Here is a 10864-nt window from a genome sequence, read left to right as displayed (position 1 = left end):
ATCTCCCTCTTAATCTATGCAAAGCACACCTTTTCTTTAAAGCTATGATTAGCGAAATTAAATAGCCCAAATAAATCAAAAACAATTCGGATTTGTATTGATTTTATTTTTCCTCTAGATGTCGGAAGTTGAGATTTTAAAGCTCTCTGAGACGCATTTGAAAAAAAAGCTGATTTTTGCATGATTTCATTCATATCGTCGGGTTACAATTGGTTAGATTTTCATATACATATTTAATGTGATTTCAACATGTGGCATCCAATTAATTTAAACATGGTCGGGTTAAGGCAACCCGAACTACCTAGATACCTACAATTTCACTGTTATGAGACAGTACATGCATCCATATATTTTTATTCTGGCACTTCCCCTTTGGTATCGTCCAGTAGGGTTGTACTAGCCTAGCTGTAAATCAGGTATTAGCAAAACAGTATACAAAAAATGTACGAACATATCAGACAAGAGGTTAAAGAAGTAGCTGATGACTTGGTTTGGTGTTCGGAAATGTTATTTTCGGATGCAGACATGTCAGGAATGAGGGCCGTTGAGGTCCGGTTGGTTGTGTTGGTTTGGGGTTTGGAAGTAGCAGGAATAGTTGGCGTAGGGTTGGTTGTGTTGGTTTGGGGTCCGGGAGTTGGAGAAGTGAAGGTCGTTGGTGTCCTGTTGGTTGTGTTAATTTGGGGTTCGGAACTTGAAGGAATAGTTGTGGTTGATTTTGGATTGGTGGAGTTAGTTTTGGGTTCAGAAGTAGCAGGAATATTTAGCATTGGGTTGGTTGTGTTGGTTTGGAGTTTGGAAGTTGCAGGAATAGTTGGGGTAGATGTCGTAGTGGTGAAGTTAGTTCTGGTTTGGGAAGTTGTTCCGGTTGATGTTTCTGTAGTTGTAGGTTTAGTGGCCAAACTGGGGATAGCAGCAGTTAAAGGAATTCTTGTTGTGGTAGCTACATGGCCAGATGTAGTGGCATTTTGAGAAGTAGCAGGAACTGTTGTATGCAAATTACCACCTCCACCTCCTCCTAAAGCACCTCCTAAAGCACCTCCCTCTCCACCATCTCCTCCTTCACCACCCTTGTTATCATCAGGATTGTCTTTCTTTTTCGTTGTTGTTGTTGTTGTCGTCGTTGTCGTTGTTGTGGGGGCGGTGGTGGTGGTTGTTGTTGTGGTTGTTGGGCCTGTTGTTGTTTTGTCTGTAGTTGTAGATAAAGTGGTGCTCAAGGTGGTAGGGAAGGTGGAAGAGAGAAAGCTAGTTGTGGTTGAAGTTCGGGGAAGACATTGGCAAACGACTTTATATCGGTTCTGGTCCAGGATCGTCCCGTCCTGCAAGATTCGGGGGACATTTGGTGTTTTTTCCAGAAGAAGAAACCCAGGACAGTCATCCATTGAATTCACCACTTCGGTTAGTGTGGGATGGATGGACAGGAGGATGGTGGCAAAGGGCAGGAGACTCCATCTTTTTAGGATCACATACTTTGTATTTTTTGGGAAGGGAAAGAACAATGCATTATCAAACATTAGAGTTTGATACCAGTTCAAACCAGACCTTTTCGGAGAGGAATCATAATGTTATCTCAGAGAGTGGTGAAGTGATGACGTATTCACCAGCGGAGTATTTACTGATTTGACTGATAACAACCTCTTGAGCTTATTTCAGGAGTCATTAGCTGGGTTTCAACTCATTCCTTACACACTGGTTAATGATTCCCAAGTTCCACTTTTGTTGTTCGGCATTGTGTTCACACAAAGATAATCAGGCTTTATTTCCTGGACGAATACCAGCAATACATCTGGGATAGATTTCCGTTAGAAAAACTGCTTGTAGATTTGCTGGTTAATACAAATAAATAAATTAAAGAAAGTGTTATTTTGTTCACGTTTCACATCGTCATGAAGCAGTAATAAAATAAAATACTCCCTAACAGTCCTGTTTTAGGAACTTGAGAAGAAGTGCAGGAGCATTGTCAGCAAAAGCTACATAAAGTATTTTCAGTAAAAGTTTGCAGAATCAGCCGTTTTCGCGTATTCAGATTTACAAGAAATGTAACAAAATACACTTAGACTTGCCGTAACTTTCGTATTATTTTTATTTGAGATAAAATTACAGCGTTTATATTTTGCAGAACTATAATCGTTTACTTTAGTTATTTTTACGTTTGTAAAATCGCATAAATCCCGGAAAACATTCGATTGTGTCTGGATTTTAGTTTGTCTTTGATAATTGTACTTATATGAGATATTACGATTATTTTCATAAAACATTTTCAATAAAACATTTGATAAAATTCATTTAACTTTCACTTTATTTTACTTACAATTACAGTGTTTAGATTTTGCTGAACTATAATTATTATTTATTTTTTTGAATATTTTATTAGAAAACATATTTAAACCTAAATTAAGGATTAAGGATTTAATAATTTTAATTATATTTATTTATCTTTAGTTCAGAGGAAATGTGTTGTGTGAGTACAAACTGAAAAGTATATTAAAAAAGACATTTAAGACTTTGGGTAAACTGTGATTCCCATTTCTCATCTGCAATTTTCAACATTTTAAAAGTAATCCATTTAGGCAAGGCAAGGCAAGGCAAGGCAAGTTTATTTATAGAGCACTTTTCAACGCAAGGCAATTCAAAGTGCTTTACACAAAAAAAAAAAAAAAAAAAAAATGAAAGACATTAAGCATTAAAAAATAAAAGCTATAAAAGCTATTTAATGAGAAAATAATCCAGAGATGAACAAATTCAGGAATAATCCATGTTTAAAAAACAAACACTTACCATCTTGGATCAGAGCTTCGTGAAATCTGCTGAAACTGGATGAACTCAGAGAGTCTGAAGGAAGGTACATGTCCCTGGAGGTGTGGCTACAGAAATATTATAATAATCTCCATCATCGGGGACTTTCCAAGGATGTGTTTTTGTTCAATATCAGTCGAATATTTATACAGGACGGTGCGTTGAACGGTCCTTTACTTCCTTTACGGAATATTTGTACATGGCCTAACAGAAAAAGAAACTACAAATCAACGTGAGCAGTGTTTTATTTCATGGACACAACTTCAGTTTAAATACCTTTATAGACAAGAGGACGCCATAATGCAAAGTCGTCGCCTGCAAATATTTTGCATCAAATCTATTCATGCCGGCAGCGAAGCACATTTAAAAAGAATATAAGTATTGATGTGTGACTTTATTATACATGAATGGATAAACAAACGTGATTGGTGGAGGACTATGAGTGAGTGGTCCATCCGCTTCATCTGATGTGTCAGTTTTAAACGATGTAAGCACCGTAAAGTGGTGCAGGGATGTCGTTTTCTGTAGTCCGACCCTGAAGGCTGCATCTCATGGTTCAATGGGATTTTCTATTGGATTTTCGAATTATGGTAGAAAATAATCTCTGTTTCAAACAAATGTTTATGATACTGACACGTTTAGTTCAGCAGAATAATCTCCACATGTTAACACCACTTTATGATTTCTGAAGTAAAAATCTAACGCTATAAAGGAACTACAGCACGGTCACATGACTTCACGTCACCACTACTAAGCTAAAGGTGGCTAATGTTGGGCTATAAAGGAACTACAGTACGGTCACATGACTTCACGTCACCACCGCTAAGCTAAAGGCGGCTAATGTTGGGCTATAAAGGAACTACAGCACGGTCACATGACTTTACCTCACCACCGCCAAGCTAAAGGTGGCTAATGTTGGGCTATAAAGGAACTACAGCACGGTCACATGACTTCACGTCACCACCGCTAAGCTAAAGGCGGCTAATGTTGGGCTATAAAGGAACTACAGCACGGTCACATGACTTCACGTCACCACCGCTAAGCTAAAGGCGGCTAATGTTGGGCTATAAAGGAACTACAGCACGGTCACATGACTTCACCTCACCACCGCCAAGCTAAAGGTGGCTAATGTTGGGCTATAAAGGAACTACAGCACGGTCACATGACTTCACGTCACCACCGCTAAGCTAAAGGCGGCTAATGTTGGGCTATAAAGGAACTACAGCACGGTCACATGACTTCACGTCACCACCACTAAGCTAAAGGTGGCTAATGTTGGGCTATAAAGGAACTACAGCACGGTCACATGACTTCACGTCACCACCACTAAGCTAAAGGCGGCTAATGTTGAGCTATAAAGGAACTACAGCACGGTCACATGACTTCACGTCACCACCGCTAAGCTAAAGGTGGCTAATGTTGGGTTATAAAGGAACTACAGCACGGTCACATGACTTCACGTCACCACCGTTAAGCTAAAGGAGGCTAATGTTGGGCTATAAAGGAACTACAGCACGGTCACATGACTTCACGTCTCCACCGCTAAGCTAAAGGCGGCTAATGTTGGGTGTGATGACGTTTAGTCACATTTTATTTTTGTATTTTCTGGTCCTTACATCATGACTTTGGCCTCCTCGATGAAGTCCTCCTCCAACATGGCTCCCTCTCTGATGGCCTTGATGGCCACTCAGTGTTGATGCCTCCACTTCCCCAGCCTCACCAGCCCAGACATAGATATACGTATGTAACCTTTACTCTGGTTAGATGCTAAACTGCGTGGTGTTGTGACAGTGACAATACGTTTGAATATAATTAAAAAGAATAATCTCTAACATGTGGTTTAACAGTTTGTGCTCAGTCCTGTTCGTGTGAGGAGACAGTGAGAAGTGTGTGACCTTTAGAGGATGATAACATGCTTCCTCCCTTCAGTGAACAAAGATAAGTTTCTTTGCTCAGTATCAACACATAAAGACATACTACTCTTCTCGTTTTGTGGTAACAAGAACGAGTCAGAGATTAGCATGTGCCTTCACTTTTAGGCTGCAGTTAGTTCGCTTTTAGAAACATCTCCTTCGTGTTAACCTTAAATAAAGTCTTTAAAAGCCTCTTGGATATTTCTCTTCACAATCTGAACAGGTTTTATGGGAAACTCATGAAAAGTTGACTTTTAGAGGTTCCCAAATGTTTTCTGGCTGTATATCAGGAATGCTGTCAGGGGCTTCTTTCCCTTCAGATCCACAGAGAGAGAGAAAAACAGACCGGCTTCTCCATCATCACCAAAGACCGGTGTTGATGTGAAAGATAACCGAGCCTCTGGTGTGTGTAGGTTTCACCGTGATTAACAACGGCAGCTATGATTGGTGGAAAGTAACTGCACAAATGTACTAGGTACTTCTACTTTACTTGAGTATTTCCATTGTATGCTACGTTATACTTCTACTGCAATACATTTACTGAACAGCTTCAGCTTCTTGGAACAAAATGCATCTCTAAAAACAGATGACTAACTCTTTAAGTTTGAGTCCAATTATTTAAATATTTTACAAAAAGTTTGTCTCCATTTCATGCAGCAATATTATCTATACATGTCACATATATATCATTACACACACATAAAGGCCATTTTCCCCATAACACCCCTGTGAAATGCAAATATAGTACTGAGGAAAAAAATTAAAGTGTGCGTGTGTGCGCGTGTGTGTGTGTGTGTGTGAGCAATTATATTCCTTATCACAACTGAAATAAATAAATGGTCCGACTCCTTGCTTCGCAGTCAGAGGAATTCTGAAACACGACAATTTGGACGCTGACCACACATTTAAAATAAACATGTTATGGATACACAGAAAAAAACTGAACGAATACAAATTCGTTATTTTATTTATTTATCTTTGTATTTTTACATTTATCTACATATTCATTCTTCTATTTATTCATGTTTATAATATATATATATATATATTTTTAAATAGTGTATTTACCTGTTTAGTGTACTTTTTTGAAACCTGTAAAATATTGTATTAACTTCTTTGTATTTGCGTTCCTTTTTTCTTATTCTAGAATCAGAAGCAATGGGCCAGTGGGAATTCTGTTTAGCTTGCGTACGTTGTATTGACTAATGCAGAGCCTGCGAGATTTTAGCTGGCTCTCTCCAGTTTTAAACGATATGTCTGGTTTACTGTCAAAGTATACATTGGAATGATTTCAAACCTGTTTATCCCAATAATTATAAAGGAGTGCCTTGGAAATATTTGTTTACATAAATTGCATTTATCTCTCTCGCTCGATCCCACGCACACTTTGGCTGTGAGCTGCGGGCGCCCGATAAGCCAACACCCCCCACTTACATCACTGACAGCGCCCATCGTACAGGGCAGATGAAGAGTGTAACCGGGGTGAAAAGGGTGTTACATTGACTTAATTATGAATGTTGTTACATCAAGGCCGAAAATAAGGATGAGCACCAACGGTCAAAAATGTTTTTTCCCTCCCAGAGCTGCCAGCGCAGCCCACTCTCACTCCATAATCGTCCAATAGCGACGTTTGGTCAGTGTCCGTGGCGTGCAGTTGTGACGCTCTGAGGCTCCTTCAGCGTCATAAAGGGACGCAAATAGCTTTCAACTGATTGCAATGTATTCCCATCTGCGGCGGGATTTGACGCTCATGGAAGCACGGCATTCGTTTGTGTCGGCTGCCCTTAAAGCAGTGGTTCTCAAACTTTTTCTGTCAGGCCCCCCCTTTGGAGAACAAAAAAAGTCGCCCCCCCCCAACACAAATAGTCAGGCTCAGTGGCGGCGCCAGAGATTTATTTTGGGGGTGCTGTGGGGTAGCTTGACGTTTCATAGAGGGTGCTCAAACATTTAGGGTTTCCCATTAATGTACCGGGCTACAGTGGAATGTTCTACTGCAACACTCCCCACGCACATACACAGTGTGACAATGAAGGCTCGATAATCAGCTCACGGCATATAAGCAGGGGTAAAGTGCTATTTTTATAGGTGGTGTGTGGACCTCACATAGGGGGGTCCGGGGGCATGCTCCCCCGGGAAGATTTTTAAATATTGAAGTTAAAAGCATCAATCTGGTGCACTTTGAGAGCAACATGAGAGATCTATGGATACCTCTCAACATCCATTTGAAACAGATCTGTGAACAGATTTACTTTTTCTTTATGGATATTTTACAAATCACCCTTTTAAACTTTATTCTTTTTTTAAATGTCATGTAGTATTTCATAGCTGTTTTTCATTTATTCTCTTATTTTTTTATAACTATAATGATCATATAAACGTGTGCCTCGGAAATAATTGTTTACATTAATGGTGACCAAAACGTTTGAGACCCACTGAGATAACACTGAGAGTCCTTTAGTTCACTGAGCCTTTCAGTCTCACAGGAGAGGACTCTCCTCCACTTTGTTGTTGAAATAACTCCTTATATCCGTTAGCGTAGCTCGCTAGCACCAGAAGCTAACAACAACGATCTCCGGTAACGGTGCGCTCTCTCTCGCGCACGCACACAAAATGGCTCGTTCAACACACACACAGAGCCGAGCTTTAATGAAACACAGAGACCCAGACGTAATAGTAATAGTACTGCATCATATTATTTTCAATCAATAATCTTTCAAAATATGATTTATTTATTTTGTATCCTTTTTTTTTTTTTTAATAACCATTTCCCCCCCTGGTCTCTTGCGCCCCCCTGTCATGCCTCTGCGCCCCCCTGGGGGCGGGCGCGCCCCCCACTTTGAGAACCACTGCCTTAAAGGCAATGTGAGCGTCCATTCTCATTGGATAACGGAGAATTGTACACCCGGAAGTAAGTATTCCCCTTACTGTCGATTGATTTTACAGTGATATCTGCACTACTCATCGACTAAAAAACACCAGATTATCCTTGTTAATTACACAACATTGATTGGTTTAAATTGTGTGCAATGCTTTAGTATTTTTCCCTTCGATTCGGAGAAACAAATATTTTTTCGGAGTAAAGGATGGCAGAAGACACTGCACTACCCAGAATCCCCAGCTATCGTTTGGACTACTACACCATGTGCTCTGTTTGACAAACCCCGTGATAGTCCTCAAGCTCTGTGATTGGAGAGTGTGCTCCGAGGGTTACCGAGCCTCGAACAGCACTTGAAATGGGATGGAACCACGGCAGACTGTTCAAAACTGAATTTGAACGGGTCCACCGCGTCCCCCCCTCCCCCACCCCGTCCCCAGAACTACACATGCTGGCTATTGTGTTCGCAACATGTTCTCTATCTATGGCACGTCTCTACTGGGAGTTGTAGTTTTAAAAGACGTTTTCGTGTTTCCCATAATAAGAAGTTGCCAGTATTAAACTGTGTACATCCCTGGAGGTTTAGGGGACAGGAAACACTCAAATTTAAAACATATAATTAATAAATGGGTGACAATGGCTTGTGCCCATAATGGGCAGCATTAATATATATACACACATGCCAGCTAAGGTCAGAAGAGCTTTATTTAACAGCTGGTCTTATGTCTGTGACCCCTGTTGTTAATTGATAACATTACATTACATTAATTGATAAGCCTGAAACATGCACTTATCAAGGTTCAGAGGCAAATTTTGCTAATATGGCAGTAGCCATCAATCAGCTTAAGATAAGATATACTTTATTGATCCCAAGTTGGAACATTTGCGTTACATCAGCATGTGTAACAGTTGTAAATATGCAGTGGTGTTTATTTGTAAATCATTTAGTATAATCACACAAATTCTGTGTTTTATATTTAACAATTCTGTGTTCTTTATTTATTGATTGTTCAATACCTGACAAGGCCGGAGATGAAATATCTACATACATCTTATAAGAGTATAATACATTATGTATAATATCAGTTAAAATAAGTGCTTCAACATAGTTAACATTGCTGGAGGTATGCACACATATTGATAGATGTCTTGTAATGCACTGTTGAGGAACCTGCGACCCCAGTTTTTCATTCAGTGCAGAACTACACCACAGTTGTGTAGGCCTATATGATATGTCAATACACCTTAGAACATCTTGAAATCTTGAAAGGGATGTGCAAAATAGTCATTACATACAGTCTTTAATGAACTATTAGCAGAGAATAATGAGTAATGAATATACTTTATAGGGATCCTATTAATATCTAATAATAAAAATAATGAAATTCAATAACATGCTTTAACCACCAGGTGTCCCTTTATATCAGCTGTGCACCTTTATGGTGTAAATACAGCCTATCTACCAATTGGATCAAATATAAAAGTCAGCCGAATTAGTGTTGATACTGCAAGGAGACGTATTGTGTGAAAAGAAATGTAAGATGTTGTTTAATGGCTGATATATTTATGATCCACGTCACGTTTTCAGTTCCTCATGTTTGTCTAGAGGTCTTCTCATCAGGGCTCTATAAATACAGAACTACAGCAGATATGTAATATTTAATGCAGCCGAACCGTGTATTACAATGCCGTTATGTGTTGACTTTCAAAGAGAAAAGCAAGCACACTCGGAATAAAGTATTATTATTATTTTTTTAAATGTTTTCGGTCTGTTTCTGGTATTTGTTAATGACGATGTGCTCTTAGATGTGAGACTGGAATTGCACAGGGGAAAATAACGTATCTTTAGATGCGGATTTTGTTAAACTAATATGTTTGCGCTGTGGACCGACACTATACATTGACGGGGAAGGGGGTAGCAATAAAGATAATACCATTAAACAGTTACACAACATAACAGAAATAATATCGATAGCAGCGTCCCTAGCAACCACCTTGGTGACAATGAAAACATCGCGATTTCCTGAAGTAATCTTCGTAATAACTAGCAAACTAAAGATCATGTGCATCCACTGCACACATAATCTGAAATAACAACTCATATTTCTCACATCAAATGACATCAAAACGCATTTTAATGGCCAAACTAATTTAAAATAGGCATTTTCCACCGAGAATAAAACGAAGTTCGGCCATGTTTTTTTTTTCTGCAGGGAGAAATGTGAAGATCACGTGACATAGACGCCAGCCGTTGGAATGAATGGTGAAAAAAAACGGGGTTTGTCAAACAGAGCACATGGTGTAGTCCAAACGATAGCTGGGGATTCTGGGTAGTGTAGTGTTTTTACTCCGAAAAAATATTTGTTTCTCCGAATCGAAGGGGAAAAATACAAAAGCATTGCACACAATTTAAACCAATCAATGTTGTGTAATTAACAAGGATAATCTGGTGTTTTTTAGTCGATGAGTAGTGCAGATATCACTGTGAAATCAATCGACAGTAAGGAGAATACTTACTTCCGGGTGTACAATTCTCCGTTATCCAATGGGAATGGACGCTCACATTGCCTTTAAGGGCAGCCGGCATAAACGAATGCCGTGCTTCCATGAGCGTCAAATCCCGCCGCAGATGGGAATACATTGCAATCAGTTGAAAGCTATTTGCGTCCCTTTATGACGCTGAAGGAGCCTAGGAGCGTCACAACTGCACGCCACGGACACTGACCAAACGTCACTCCTGGACGCTTATGGGGTGAGAGTGTGTTGGCCAGCGCAGCGCCTCCACAGATCTGGCGCCCTAGGCGACCGCCTATGTCGTCTGTGCTAAAAACCGGCCCTGTATGTATTAGCTTACACACCTTCCGGCGCTGACTAGAAACTCATCTCTTTCGACTCCACTTCAAGCGATAGAATTAACAAATAACAAAGCACTTATATACTAATAAAGGGCTGGCTTACCTAAAGCCAGTTGAGTAGCACTTGAAATGTGTTGGCTCTATGAAGCCTGATGTACTTTATGATTCTGTTTTCTTCAAGGTTGTCTCTTCTTGGTCGAACGCACTTATCGTAAGTCGCTTTGGATAAAAGCCTCAGCTAAATGTAATGTAATATTACATAAGAACAATTCATTTTGTTCATGCTACTTTTCAGAACACTTTTAGCTACATGTACTTGTGTTAAAGTAGTGGGGACATGTCCCCAGCATAAAGGACATAGGCTTCCTATAGACCCAGCAGCAGGCGTGGCTTTCTGAAAATCACTTCACTTCACTAGGCCCACCCAC

Source organism: Pseudochaenichthys georgianus, unplaced genomic scaffold (genome assembly GCF_902827115.2).
Source record: "Pseudochaenichthys georgianus unplaced genomic scaffold, fPseGeo1.2 scaffold_531_arrow_ctg1, whole genome shotgun sequence".
Taxonomy (NCBI): domain Eukaryota; kingdom Metazoa; phylum Chordata; class Actinopteri; order Perciformes; family Channichthyidae; genus Pseudochaenichthys; species Pseudochaenichthys georgianus.
Note: the sequence above shows the minus strand (reverse complement) of the source record.